This window comes from Dasypus novemcinctus, chromosome 6 (genome assembly GCF_030445035.2).
Source record: "Dasypus novemcinctus isolate mDasNov1 chromosome 6, mDasNov1.1.hap2, whole genome shotgun sequence".
Lineage (NCBI taxonomy): Eukaryota > Metazoa > Chordata > Mammalia > Cingulata > Dasypodidae > Dasypus > Dasypus novemcinctus.
This window is the reverse complement of record NC_080678.1, coordinates 66,495,491-66,508,862: the sequence shown is the minus strand read 5'-3', so window position 1 is coordinate 66,508,862 and position 13,372 is coordinate 66,495,491. Positions and strand designations below refer to the sequence as shown.

Below are 13,372 nucleotides of genomic sequence, written 5' to 3'. Positions count from 1 at the left end.
TGATAGGAGTGTATTTTGTTATTCATGGTGGGCCTAAGAGCAACCCTATGCTAGCAAGACTTAGGGTTGGGGCTTTGAGCCACATTATAACCAGCCCCAGCTTCCCAACCTTGAGGGAAGGGTGGTGCTGGATGTTGATATAAACAATGTGGGCATCAATCGTGTGTATGTAATGGAACCCCAGTAAAAGCTCTGGACACCTAGGAGCTTCCATGGCTGATAACATGCATCGGTGTGCTGGGAGGGTGATATACATCTGACCCCACATGGAAAGGACAGGGTAAGGAATGTAATACAAGAATGCTGCCAGACTTTCTCTAGGTTCTTCTTGGCTATGTTACCAAGATTATTAAGTCAGGCCAGTGGATTATTAAGAAAATGAGAGAAGGCAAATGGGAGAAAATAACAGATTATGGGTTCCAGGTGTACTTGTGGGTTGGTCCAGGCAGAAAGAGGAAAAAGGGGTAAAAGGGGCTGATTTAAAGAATACAAGTCCCCATTAAAGATTACAAATCCCCAGATCTACTTGTGTGCTAATCCAGGCAGAGAGAGAAAGGACAAAACAGGACATGCGGTCACCCCTCGGGCTGAAGTGTGGTTTGCTGGCCTGGCGGGGGAGCGGCCGTGGTAGGCCAAGCCGCTGCCCCCATAATAGGGTGGCTGGTCGGACTCACCGCCACCCCTGAAGGGAGCTCGGCATGGGTGCAGAGTGCCCTCGGGTCAACCCTTCTCGGCAGCCATGCTTCCGCGGCCGCCCCTCCTCCTGGATGGCGCCACATGATGCCTGTGGGGCAGCACCCTTCTTCTTCTTTCTCCCTGTGCAGGCGCAGGGTGGAAAATTCCAGTCTGCCCTTTTCCCTTCCCCCGACAGCAGCAACAGCCAGGCGTGGGCGGGAAACTCCAGTCTGCCCTCTACCCCAGCAACAGCAGCCACCAATCCCTAAACCCTGCCCCTTCCCCCAGCAACAGCGACAGCCAATCCCTAACCACCACCCCTCCCCCATCCAGTACCGCCCACTGACCTTTCGCCGGCAACCAATCAGAACAGGGCGTGGCTTCGACCAATCAGCCTTCCCCAGCCCCTATAAAACTGTTGCCTCTCCCTCAATAAAGTGGACTTGCGTGTTTACCTTGTCTCCGCAGTAGTTCTTCTGCCGTGCGCCCTCCAGTCCTGAGAGCCCCCGACAAGGGCCTGGCCTCCCTTGTCCCCAGTTTGTCGCCTGCTTCTCCGGGCGACCCCCTCATCGCCGGCTTCGCCGGGTGACCCCGTCAGCCGAACCGCGCAACCCCTGTGAGACCGACCCCTTGTCTGCTGCCGGACCGACCCCTCGTCCCAAGTGGGACCGACCCCTTGTCCGCAGCCAGACCCCACCTCTACCGACGGAGCAAACCGTCGCAAGGACATAACAGGCTGATTTAGATTTCACACTTGTTTTTTTTTTAATCACTAAGTATTCCACCCCTTTGTTAATGTCATGGGAGGAACCCCAGTTGCTTGCTGTTTTGATTGGCTACCCCACCCATCAATTGCCTAGGTTGGGGTGGGTGGCTGCTAATGACAGGATCCCTTGATAATAAACCGGGATTTTCCTTGATCCCAGACAAAATCCTGTTCTCAATGGGGGTTCTTGTGTGGTTCTTCCAGCAGCCATCTTGTGGTGTCTCCATGGCCACGTGTGTCACAGCTGTGCTTTTCTTCCAGGTCCCAGATTCATCTTTTTATTCCCTAATCTTGCCTTCACCAGGAGGCCCTGGGTCTTGAACCCTGGATCTCCTATATGGTAGATGGGAACCCAATCACTTGTGCCATATCCGCTTCCCTGAATTTCCAGTACAAGCTCATGGACCCCTTGAAATCTTTGCAAAGACCCATTGTGGGTCTGTGGAGCCCTGGTTAAAAATCCCTGCTTTAAGTCATCCTTTAGCTCCTTTCTTTCTTTATGCCCCAAATCTATTCCACTAGCAAATCTTGTTGGCTCTACTGTTAAAATATATTCAGAATCTGACTTTTTACCACAATTATCTTCCTGAATTGTTTCTCTAGTCTCCTATTGCTTTCCCTCTTGCCACCTTATAGTCTTTGCCCATATAGTAATTAGCATGATTATTTAAGAACAAAGTCAAATTGTTTCATTCTCTTCAAAATTCTCCAATGGTTTCCTGTCACACTGGAACAAAAACCAAAATACTGTGGTTTTAAGGACAGTATATTCACTACTTTGCAACTACCTCTTTCATCTCATTTCCCACCATTTTTCCCCTTGCCTACTGACCTCTGGCTAAGCTGGCACTGCTCTCCTTACAGTTCTTTGATCCTACCTCTGAAAATTTCACTTGCCTTTACCTGGAACTTTCTATCCCCATATTTTCATAGTTCTCTCCTATACTTCTTTAGGTCTCTATTCACATAGAAAGTTATTCCCTGAATAAAAATAGCAGTTCTTCATTACTCCAACATTTTATACTGCCTAACTTTTCTTCATAGTACTTATTACTGTCTGACATTGTCTTTTTTTCCCCATTTTAATTTATTGTCTATTTCTCTTTCCACCTTTGCTCTTCCAATACAAGGGGAAACTCCTCAAGAGCAGTTTTGTTGTTCTTGTTCATTGCTGCTTTCCTAGTACCTAGAACTCTGCTTGGCACAGAATAGGTGCTCACATGTTTACTGAAAGAAAATATAAATATGTAAAAAAAATTTTTTGCTGACTAAACTTTCAATGATCCTGTTATACACTAACTTTAGGTGCTTTCTTTTTTTAAAATAGAAAATTAATTTATGTTGACATTGGGAAGACAACAAGGAAATTATCTGGACAAGACAATTTTACTTGATGTATTTTCAAAGACAAATAGTCTAGAAAGGATAAAACAATGTAAAATAATCTTAAAAGGCTGTACTTGAAATAGTGAAAATCATTGTGAGTAGTTTTGAGCAAAAGAAGCAAATCTTAATCTTTTCTTGAGATTAGGAAATATTAACAGATAATTAAACCAAAAATAAGAAAATAATTCTTGTTAATTTACTTTTTCAAGTTAAATGTTTAATTTTTAGATAATCATACATTCACATGCAGTTATTACAAATAATTCAGAGAACTCCCATGTATCCTTTACCTAGTTTCCCCCAATGATAGCATCTTTTTCTTTTTTGATAACATCTTGATAAACTATATCATATCACAACCTGGATATTGATATTGATACAGTCATGATACAACCAAAATATTGACATTGATAGAGTGAAGATAGGGAACATTTCTATTACCACAGCGATCCCTCATGCTTTTTAATTCATACCAACTTTCTTCCTACCCTAATCCTTCCTTAAGGCCTGGCAACCACTAATCTGTCCTCCATTCCCCAAATTTTGTTATTTCAAGAATGTTATAAAATGGAATCATACAGTATGTACCTTTTGGGGTTTGGCTTTTATCACTAAGCATAATTTTATGGAGATTCACCCAGATTGTTGTACTATCAAAATTTCATTGCTGAGTAGTATTCCATGGTATTAATGTACTATAGGTTAACCATTTAAACTTTAAAGGACATTTAGACTCTTTTTGCCTAATATGTATCAAGCTGCTGTGAACATTTGTGTACAGTTTTCATGTGAAATAAATCTTAATTTCTCTGGGATAAATGTTGAGAAGCACAATTGCCAGGTTGTATGTTTAGTTTTTAAAGAAACTGCCAAACTGTTTTCCAAAGAAACTGTACCATTTTATAATTCACACAAGCAAAGTAGGTCTGATCCAGGTTCTCTGCATCTTGGTCAGCATTTGCTATTGTAACTATTTTTTATCTTACTTTGGTATGAATTTAGTGATAACTTATTTTAATTTGTATTTCCCTAATGGTGAATACTGAACATATTTTCATGTACTCATTACCATCTGAATATCTTCTTCAGTGAAATGTATCTTCAAAGACTTATGCCCATGTTCTAATTGGACTTCTATACTGTTGAGTATTGAATGTTCTATACATTATATAGATATTCATCCTTTGATGGATATGTACTTTGTAAATATTTTCTCTCACTCTGTAGCACCTCTTTTTATCCTCTTTCTATGGGCTTTCATAGAGTAAAAGTTTTTAATTCTGTTGAAGTCCATTCCATCTTTTAAAAAATATATAATTTTATTTTTAAAGAGGATTTAGATTACAGAAAAGTTACATAGAAATTATGAGGGATTCCCATGAAACCCCCTCCCTCTCCCACATCAATCCCTATTTTTAAAAAAATATAGCAGTATTCTTTATTATGATGTATCTGTAAAATCTGCTCATTTTAAAAAATGACTCACTTGTGGTAAGGACTAACCTACCTACAGTGGTAATCTAAAAAATAAAACCATCATTGTGATATTTATCAGTACTTCAACCTCCAACAAATACGGAAGGAGGCAACTACCATTATTATAACTTCTTTAAAGTCAAAAACTTAAGCACAAATCAGAATTAATACGTAACACTTATGTAATCTAAGTCTCTTTTCAACAATAAAAACAAAACAAAACAAATCAGAATTAAGAGAAACTTCATAATGTTCACAGTTGCATGCTTTTTTGGCTCAAGTTTCGAAGATTCCATATATAATAAAACCACAACTTTAAATTAAAATGCATATTAAAAACATTTAAGCCTTGCAACAAACTTACTCTACGGAAGCAAGGAAAACAGAGTGAATAGTAATAGCACTGTATTTCTAGGAGAGAAAGCAATCACTTATTTCCTTTATCATAGAACAAAAGTCAATGAGTCAATATTTTAACACTGGCCAAATTCTTTTCTTTTCAAGAATTTGCTTTTCATGTTGTCTTTAAAATGTATCCATCCATATATTTGAATTAAATTAAATTTATACTAAAAAACATGCTCAGAATTCTAATCTTAAGTATAAACCATAATTTATCAAAGCGTAGTCCAAATACTATACAATAATACTACCACTTAGATTTATATACTTCATCTGAAAGACTTATCTTACAAAGAGGAGTTTTGCTCTGTTTTTCCAGAATAAATGTCCCTGTGTCTAAACCTTTAAATGATAGTCAAAAAAGATAGATTCACAAAATTCATGCTATGCATTTTCCTTCATTGGCCTTTGATAAACTCTTCTCCAAATCTCTCACCATTGTTTTTCCTTTCAGGCTGTAGCACCCCTTTAGTATCTCTTGCAAAGCTGGTGTTTTGGTAATATATTCTATCAGTTTTTGTTTGTCTGTGAAGACTTTGAACTCACCCTCGCTTTTGAAGGACAGTTTTGCTGGATACAGGATTCTTGGCTGGCAATTTTTCTCTTTCAGTACCTTAAATACATCATACCACTTTCTTCTTTCCTCCATGGTTTCTGACGAGAGGCCAGCACTTAATCTTATCGAGTTTCCCTTGTTGTGATGTTTTGCTTTTCTCTTGATGCTTTCAAAATTCTCTCTTTATCTCTGATATTTGTCATTCTGAATAGTAGGTGTCTTGGGGTAGGTCTATTCATATTTATTCTGTTTGAGTGCATTCTCCTTCTTGGATATTGATATTTATGTCCTTCATAAGGGTTGGGAATTTCTCAGTCATTATACCTAAAATACTCTTTCTTTCCCTTTTCCATTCTCTTCTCCTTCGGGGACACCGTTAATGCAAACATTTGTGTGTTTTGCATTGTCATTCAATTCCTTGACACTCTGTTCCATTTTTTCCATTCTCTTCTCTTTCTGTTTTCCTGTCTTTTCCAGTTCAGATGTTCTATCCTCGAAATCACTAATTTTTTCTTCAAGCAATTAAAATCTGCTCTTATGTGCCTCTAACGTATTTTTAATCTCATCCATTGTGTCTTTCATTCCCATAAGGTCTGTTAATTTTCTTTGCAGGCTTTCAAATTGTTCTTTGTGCTTTCCCAGTGTCTTCTTTGTTATTGTTGTTGTTTTAAAATTTATTTTTATCTTTTTTCTTTTTTTTCCCCCAGTGTCTTCTTAATATCCTTTATTTCTTTAAATTCTTTGAAGTGATTTAGGAGAGTTGTGTGATTATTACTGATTAATTGTATTAATTTCTGTATCTCTTTAGGATATTTGGTTTTTTGTTCTGCCTGGGCCATCTCTTCCTGTTTCCTAGTATGGTATGGAATTTTTTTCTGATGTTAGGCATCTGAATATGTTGGTGTACTTACTCTGATAGCTAAGTTCTCTCTCTAGCCTATTGCTTTTTTTCCCCTTTTTCTCAGCACTTTGATATTTGGTTCAACTTACTCTGTCTTTTTAAAAAAATTTTTATTCTTAATCTTTAAAATTGCCCAACATGGGAAGCAGACATGGCTCAACTGATGAGTGTCTGTCTACCATATGGAGGGTCCAGGGTTTGATCCCTAGGGCCTCCTGACCCATGTGGTAAGCTGGCCCACACACAGTGCTGTGGCACATGAGGAGTGCCATGCCACACAGGGGCATCCCCACGTAGGGGTGCCCCACATGCAAGGGGTGCACCCCTCAAAGAGAGCCGCCCCACGTGAAAAAAGCACAGCCTGCCCAGGAGTGGTGCTGCACACATGGAGAGCTGACACAGCAAGATGATGCAACAAAAAAGAAATGCATCTTCCCAGTGCCACTGGATAATGCAAGTGGATGCAGAAGAACACACATTGAATGGACACAGAGAGCAGACATTGGGGGGAGGAGAAGGGGAGAGAAATAAATTAAAAAAAATCTTTTAAAAAAATTGCCCAACTTAAGTTTTCAAAATCAGGGGCCAGGGACTTACTGTGGGGCACAGATTTTCTCCCAGGGGTTGGATAAAGAGAGCACGAGTAGGTTTTGTCCATGTAGTTTCCAAACCTGCCAGCAGATGGTGTTAGTCAGTGCCCCTTTCCATGGTGGTGATTCAGTCTGTGCTTTCCTGTGTTCCTGTGTTGAATCTCCCAATCAGAGATTCAAAGTGGGCTCTGCTGGCCAAAATCACTGAAGAAAATCACTCCAACCTCCCCTCTCTTTTCCCTTGAAATAGCTGACAGGTAGGAAGACATCTTTTCCTCTCAGTGGACTACAGTGAGACAGGGGTGTTACCCCAGCTTAATATCTTACGAGTGGGGAAGGGAGCCCTTCTCGGCTGCTGTGGTGGCTTGGTAACTTATGTTTGTCTTTTTGGCTTCTTCATCGCTCTGTCCCTTGCCCTCCTCAGAGTTGTGTAGCACTATCCTCATCTGCTGTTCCCCAAAGCAGGTCCCCTGGATAGCTTTTGGTTCTTTCTGCATTGTTTTTGAGAAAGCATTCCAGCTCTGCCTGTCAGTCCATCACCATCTTCCCACAATCTTCTCATTATATCCTTTTTATGATTGTTTTTGGTGTCAAGTCTAAGTACTCTTTGCTTAGCCCTAGATCCTGAAGATTCTCTCATGTTTTTTCAAAAAGTTTCATAGTTTTATGTTTTGCATTGAAGTCTGTGGTCCATTTTGAGTTACATTTGTTTAAAGTGTGAGATTTAGATGAAAGTTCATTTATTTTGTCTATGGATGTCTAATTGCTTTAGCATCATGTGTTGAAAAGGCTATTTTTCCTCAGCTGAATTGCTTTTATACCTTTGTCAAAAATCAGTTGAGGGGACAGGAAGCAGCTGTGGCTCAATCAGATGAGCTCCCGTCTACCATATTGGAGGCCCTGGGTTTGCGTTCTGTGAAGGCAGGCTTGCCTGCACTCTGCGGAGCACCGTCTGGCCTGCAAGCACCACGGAGAGCTGACTCAGCAAGGTGATGCAACAAAGAAGGGAGGCAAGAACACAGAAGAGCGCACAGGGAATGGACAGAGAGCAGAGAGCAAGCAAGCTGCAAGGGGGGAGGGGAAATAAAAGAAATAAATACAGACACAGAAGAACGCACAGCAAATGGACACAGACAGACAGCCTGCAAAAAAGCCATGTGTGTAGGGGGGCGATAAAAAAATCAGTTGGGGGGCGTGGATGTATCTTAGTGGCTGAGCACCTGCTGTTAATGTAAGAGTTCTTGAGTTCAATCCTGGTATCTCTTTTAACATTAAAAAGATGAAAGCAATTATTCCCAAAATAAGGGTTTCTTTGTTCCCTTTACTCTCTAAATGCAGCTTCTGATAATATAATTCTATGAAATAACTCTTTATAACAAGACATAAAAGAAACACAGCAGCTAGTGAAAAGAAAATTTGACCAACCCAAACCAGTATTCGCAGTATTTCCACAATGCTAGAATATGTACTTGCTCCTGCTTGTTTAAGAGTTGGCGTGACAGTTAGGAATAATCCAAGTTGTACATCTTGCATCACCAGAATACCAAGAAGCACAGTGCTATAGTCTATATAATCTTTTCTTATCACTGCAAGTACCACCAATAAGGAATCTTGACACTAAGGGTGTACTTGATGAAGAGAAACAAGTAGAATTAAAGACACTAAGTGGGTCTGATCTGTAAGAAGTGTTCCTATAGGAAGCCAAATGCAACCATTAATTGTGTCATACAACATAATCCTTGTACAGATATTTTCCACACCTTTCTCAGCTTTTCTGGGGAAAATTCTAAGCCAGCAAGAAAAAGAGTAAAGAACACACCAAATTCACCTAATGTCTTGCTTATACTTAATATTATTTAATCCTGATGGTCCCAGAAGTGTACTGCCAGTAATATAACCAAACATTGTAGGTAATCCTGTGGTTGTACAGCCAGCCACAAGGTAAAGACAACGTTCCTATGGTAACAATGTCCTTTATAAAGAGGTGATCTGCTCGCGGTACTGTTGAATCTCTGGGCTTGGTCAAAATATACAGGGTCGTTTTGCAAGTCAATTAGCATACTAAGACCTTAACCATCTACTTCCCGATTTGTTATATTTTGCTTCGAATTGGCCTCTTCTTCCATCCTCAGAACTGCCTCAAAATTGACTCCTTTCACTGATTTATTGCCAAAAGCATGCTCTTCTATCTCCTCTAAACCAACTGCTGCCTTTCTTACATCTTCAAAAATTTCATCAAGCATGGATAAACTTTTTTTCTGATGTTGTATATTTCTGAGGGCTTCAACTCCATATTTTTCTGCCACCAGAAGTTCTACATATTCTGCCTCTTCCTTTGTTGCCGCTTCTCTCAAAGCCTCCAATCGCTGCCTGCTACTTTCTTTCATGTTTACAACATTTCTGTAATCTCCCTGCAGGGCTCTTCGGAGTTCATGGATTGCACGAAAGCCGTAATTTTCCCCTTTCATTCAGCTCCTTTTGCAAAATTTCAAACCTGTGCACTTGAAATAGATTCTCTTCATTGGACAGTCCAGTGTCTTTTTCCACTGCTCTGGTTGCTTTTTTCAGTTTAAGAACCACATTTTTTTTTTTTTTGCAAAGAAGCTCGTAGAACTTTCTACAATTATCTAGGACCCATTGCTTTCTGAGTGAAAGCTTCTTCTCCTCGACGTAACTTGATTGCATGTTTTGCTACCTCTTCACGTTCTGCAGCATTCGCTAAAAAATTAAGTAATGAAAGCAACATCCAGAGATAATTATTTAAAAATATCTTCATGATCTAGGTATGGAGAACAGAGCAAGGTGGTCCAAAGATTTCCACTGTTCTGAATTTGCATTTTCAGCGCAGTGGGCGTAGAAAGCGAGAGTGGCTAAACGATGACGGCACCAGATGCAGCTTGGCGGCCAGGCGCGGAAGCTCTTAGGACAGCGGCGCGTGCTCTCGACCAGTCGTCCCGCTGCAGGAGGGGCAAGAGACAGCCGGTGCAGCACCGCACCCGGGCGGTGTCGGAGCTGAGGGGCGGGCGCAGGGGCGGGCGCAGGGGCGGGCGCAGGGGCGGGCGCAGGGGCGGGCGCAGGGGCGGGCGCAGGGGCGGGCGCAGGGGCGGGCGCAGGGGCGGGCGCAGGGGCGGGCGCAGGGGCGGGCGCAGGGGCGGGCGCAGGGGCGGGCGCAGGGGCGGGCGCAGGGGCGGGCGCAGGGGCGGGCGCAGGGGCGGGCGCAGGGGCGGGCGCAGGGGCGGGCGCAGGGGCGGGCGCAGGGGCGGGCGCAGGGGCGGGCGCAGGGGCGGGCGCAGGGGCGGGCGCAGGGGCGGGCGCAGGGGCGGGCGCAGGGGCGGGCGCAGGGGCTCTCACAACGCGCGGCGGACTGTGGGCTTTTCCGTCGATTCCTTCCCAGGTGTTGGGAGTCGCCCATCTGGAGGAGAGGCAGAGGGGAAGGATCCTCAAGCTCCACCGACCCGCACGTGGCCGCCGCCGACCTCTCCCAAGAGAACTGTCTGGCTGCAGGCGCATTCAGGCGCGCCTTGGACTCCGAAAGCGCTTTAAGGGCTTTTGATGATTACAGGGCTGTTTGGTCATAAATTGCTTTAGACTGCTGTGCTGTTTAGTAGTGTTGTTTTGCCTACTTTTTAGCAGCCTCGCTCCTCTTTTTTACTTAACACTTTTGTGGGCTGGGAAGCAGATAATCAAATTGATTAGTGAGGGGCTCTCAAAGGGGTGAAAAGCTTTTGCTCTTGAATATGAAACTGTAAGCCCTTAGTGGCTTAGCGTTTGTAACTATTGTTCTGCACAATTCTCTGTCCGTTTATATATATATATGCACATATCTACATACATACTGTATATATATACTATATAATATTATTGCAGTCACTGTACAAAGTATTTACGTATTATTCCATATGTAACCCAATTATTTTCTTTTGGGATTTCAACATAATTGGTTAGTGCCTTCTGTTCCTCATAATCATTGTACTTCTCAAGAATTATGTGAAATCCTAGGGGCTTCTGTTCAACAGGAACTAGTTTTACTTTCGTATTCTTCCTAAGCCCTTGATTTGTCTGTCTCTGCAGCTCCTCTTTCTGCTCTGAAAGTCAGCTCCTTTTCCTTGATTTCCCCTCAAACTACTCACACAGGCCGTTAGTATCTGTAGCAGGCTTTAGGGAAGTTTTGGGAATGAGTAGGTTACATTGCAACAACGCAAACAAATTAAAACAGAATGTTAAACATTTTGTTTTAAGCTGTCTTTCAGTGCGTCCTCCAACCCCAGGAATTTTTAATATTTATTATATCTGAATAGTTAATGACCTTATAGAACAACAGACTGCCTACCTACTTCAGATCTTAAGCTTAACATTACTAGCGAAGGTTTTAAGAGTTCAGTCTTTGTTTTTAATTCTTTTCACAATGGTGTCTGTAAATAGAACAAGGCTTTAAGTTTCACTGATATGAACTGACGTCTACTTAATAAGCACAACTGGCTCTGACAGTTTTAGTAACAATTCTCTATGCTAAACATGTGGAACCCAATTAATCCCACATCTTTATGAGAGTTTTTTTTCAAATTCCCAGTTTACAAATGAGGAAAAGTCCTAGAGAGGTTAAGTAACCTGTTCAAGTTCACAGAACTAGTAAGTGTTAAAAGGATTGATTTCAACCTAGATCTTAGAGGCCAATGTGCTTGACTACCACTCTAGATTTACTTATCCCCCATTTTCTAACTTCTCTGACAGAGGATGCCTGGATTAGTGCGAGTATATTGTATCTTGAACTATCATTTTACGAAAAAATGTCTATGATCAAATTCTCAAAATATCATCCAAATTAAAGATGTGGTTTTGTGAGCTCTTGCTTTTTATGGAGATACTCTTTATGGTAAAGAAGATGTTGAAAGGCCAGAACTAAAAACCAGATCGTTTCTATTGAAGAGTACTATATAATCAGAAAAAAAGTTATATATATATATATACTTATATATATATATACTTATATATATATATACTTCTTTTTCAATTAATTATTTATGTGTAGCATTACCGTGATTTTCTGATGCTGTAAAGCAGTTTTGAAAGATGCAGATTGAGAATGAAAGTGGTACAGTACAGTGGGGGAAGCATGTTCAGATTACCTAAGTGAATTTAAAATAATAAAAGTTGTGGTAACATATTGCAACATAAAACTTGCCATTTTAATCACTTTCAAGTGATCACTTTTAACCCAGTGGTATTAATTACATTCGAAATGTATGAATATATCGACAAAATAGATGAATCCTCTCAAGATATATCATAAATGGAAAAGTTTATTTTAGTTTTTTTCTTTTTACAACTTTATTGAGGTAAAATTTAATGCCTTAGTAAATTATAAATTTGTAAACTATCATTACAATCCAGTCGTATAACTTTCTATCACCCCCTAAATTCCCTCAAGCCCATTTGCACCTTTTTTACTGTTCTAAACGGGCATAAGGTGGCAAAACACAAAAAAATTCTTATTTGAGGGAAAAAGAGAAATCACATAGTACCACCTAGTGGTATTTAAGTAGATAGCAAGTTGATACTGAAGTTCTGAAATCCTTAGATTACAGAATTCTTTCATCAGCTACAAATATTTATAGTTTGTAATTGAAAATCAGCTTGAAAATATCCACAAGTGTATCTAAAATCCTTACTAGGTAAAATTTTAAGACTTTAATTTTAGCCATGGTATCCTTTCTTCAAAGGAGTTTACTTGGAACCTCAATATATTTAACAGATAAATGCTTAGCAACTCTGGTTGAAGCAGGGATTGAAAGTCAGGATCCTGGCCTGCTTGCTCCCTCCTCTCTGCCTCAATGAAATTAACTTTGTAAATAAAAGACTGGAGGGAAACAGAAAAATAGACAGAATGGTTATCTACTGGTATGGGAAAATGAGTGAGTTTTTTTCTTTTGTTTTATTTTTCTGATGGGTTGAAAAACGTGTAATAAACTTTGTTTTTTAAAAGGGAACATGAATTTTCAAACATAGTAAAAATGCCTAGCAACGTCCTCGAAAGATAGTAATTTCCCCATAAATATACGTTCTCTCCTCCATTCCTCCCTATTGGTAGCAGTGGCTCTCCATCACTGACAGGTTAAGATTGAAGGCGTTGGTTAATTGGGCTCTCATGTCTTATTCTCACAATTTGACTCCTTGATGGAGATGCTGCATGTTATCAAGATTTAATAAAATCTTGACCAAATAGTGTAAAGTTCATATGGTGAAATGCACATAATTCAGATGGTGTTACTAGAAAACAGTGCTTTATTTAAAGAAAAAATATTCAGAGAATAATTATCACGGCATTATGTAATAAAATATACTACATAAGATAATAATAATAATAATAAATGCCTAATTTAGATTCAAATTCTCAAGCCCTTACCTCCTTCTCCTGAAATTTTTTCTCAATTATAAAATGGGGATTATAATGTTACTTCACTTATAGGGTTGTTATGGGTATTAAGTGAATAACGCATGCATAGTACATATTAAACACTCAATAAAAATTGGATATTATTATCAGTTTTATTTTCTCACAGAATGTTGTCTGAAAGATATGGCTTAACCTATGACGATGGGGAAACCACTTCCATTGCTGT

At 40.3% G+C, this 13,372-nt stretch overlaps 1 pseudogene; it reads right to left on the bottom strand.

Moving 5' to 3' along the window:
- Positions 1 to 4,952: 4,952 nt before the first annotated feature.
- LOC101443626 (transmembrane and coiled-coil domain-containing protein 3 pseudogene) lies at positions 4,953 to 9,528 on the bottom strand (annotated as a pseudogene).
- Positions 9,529 to 13,372: the final 3,844 nt, after the last annotated feature.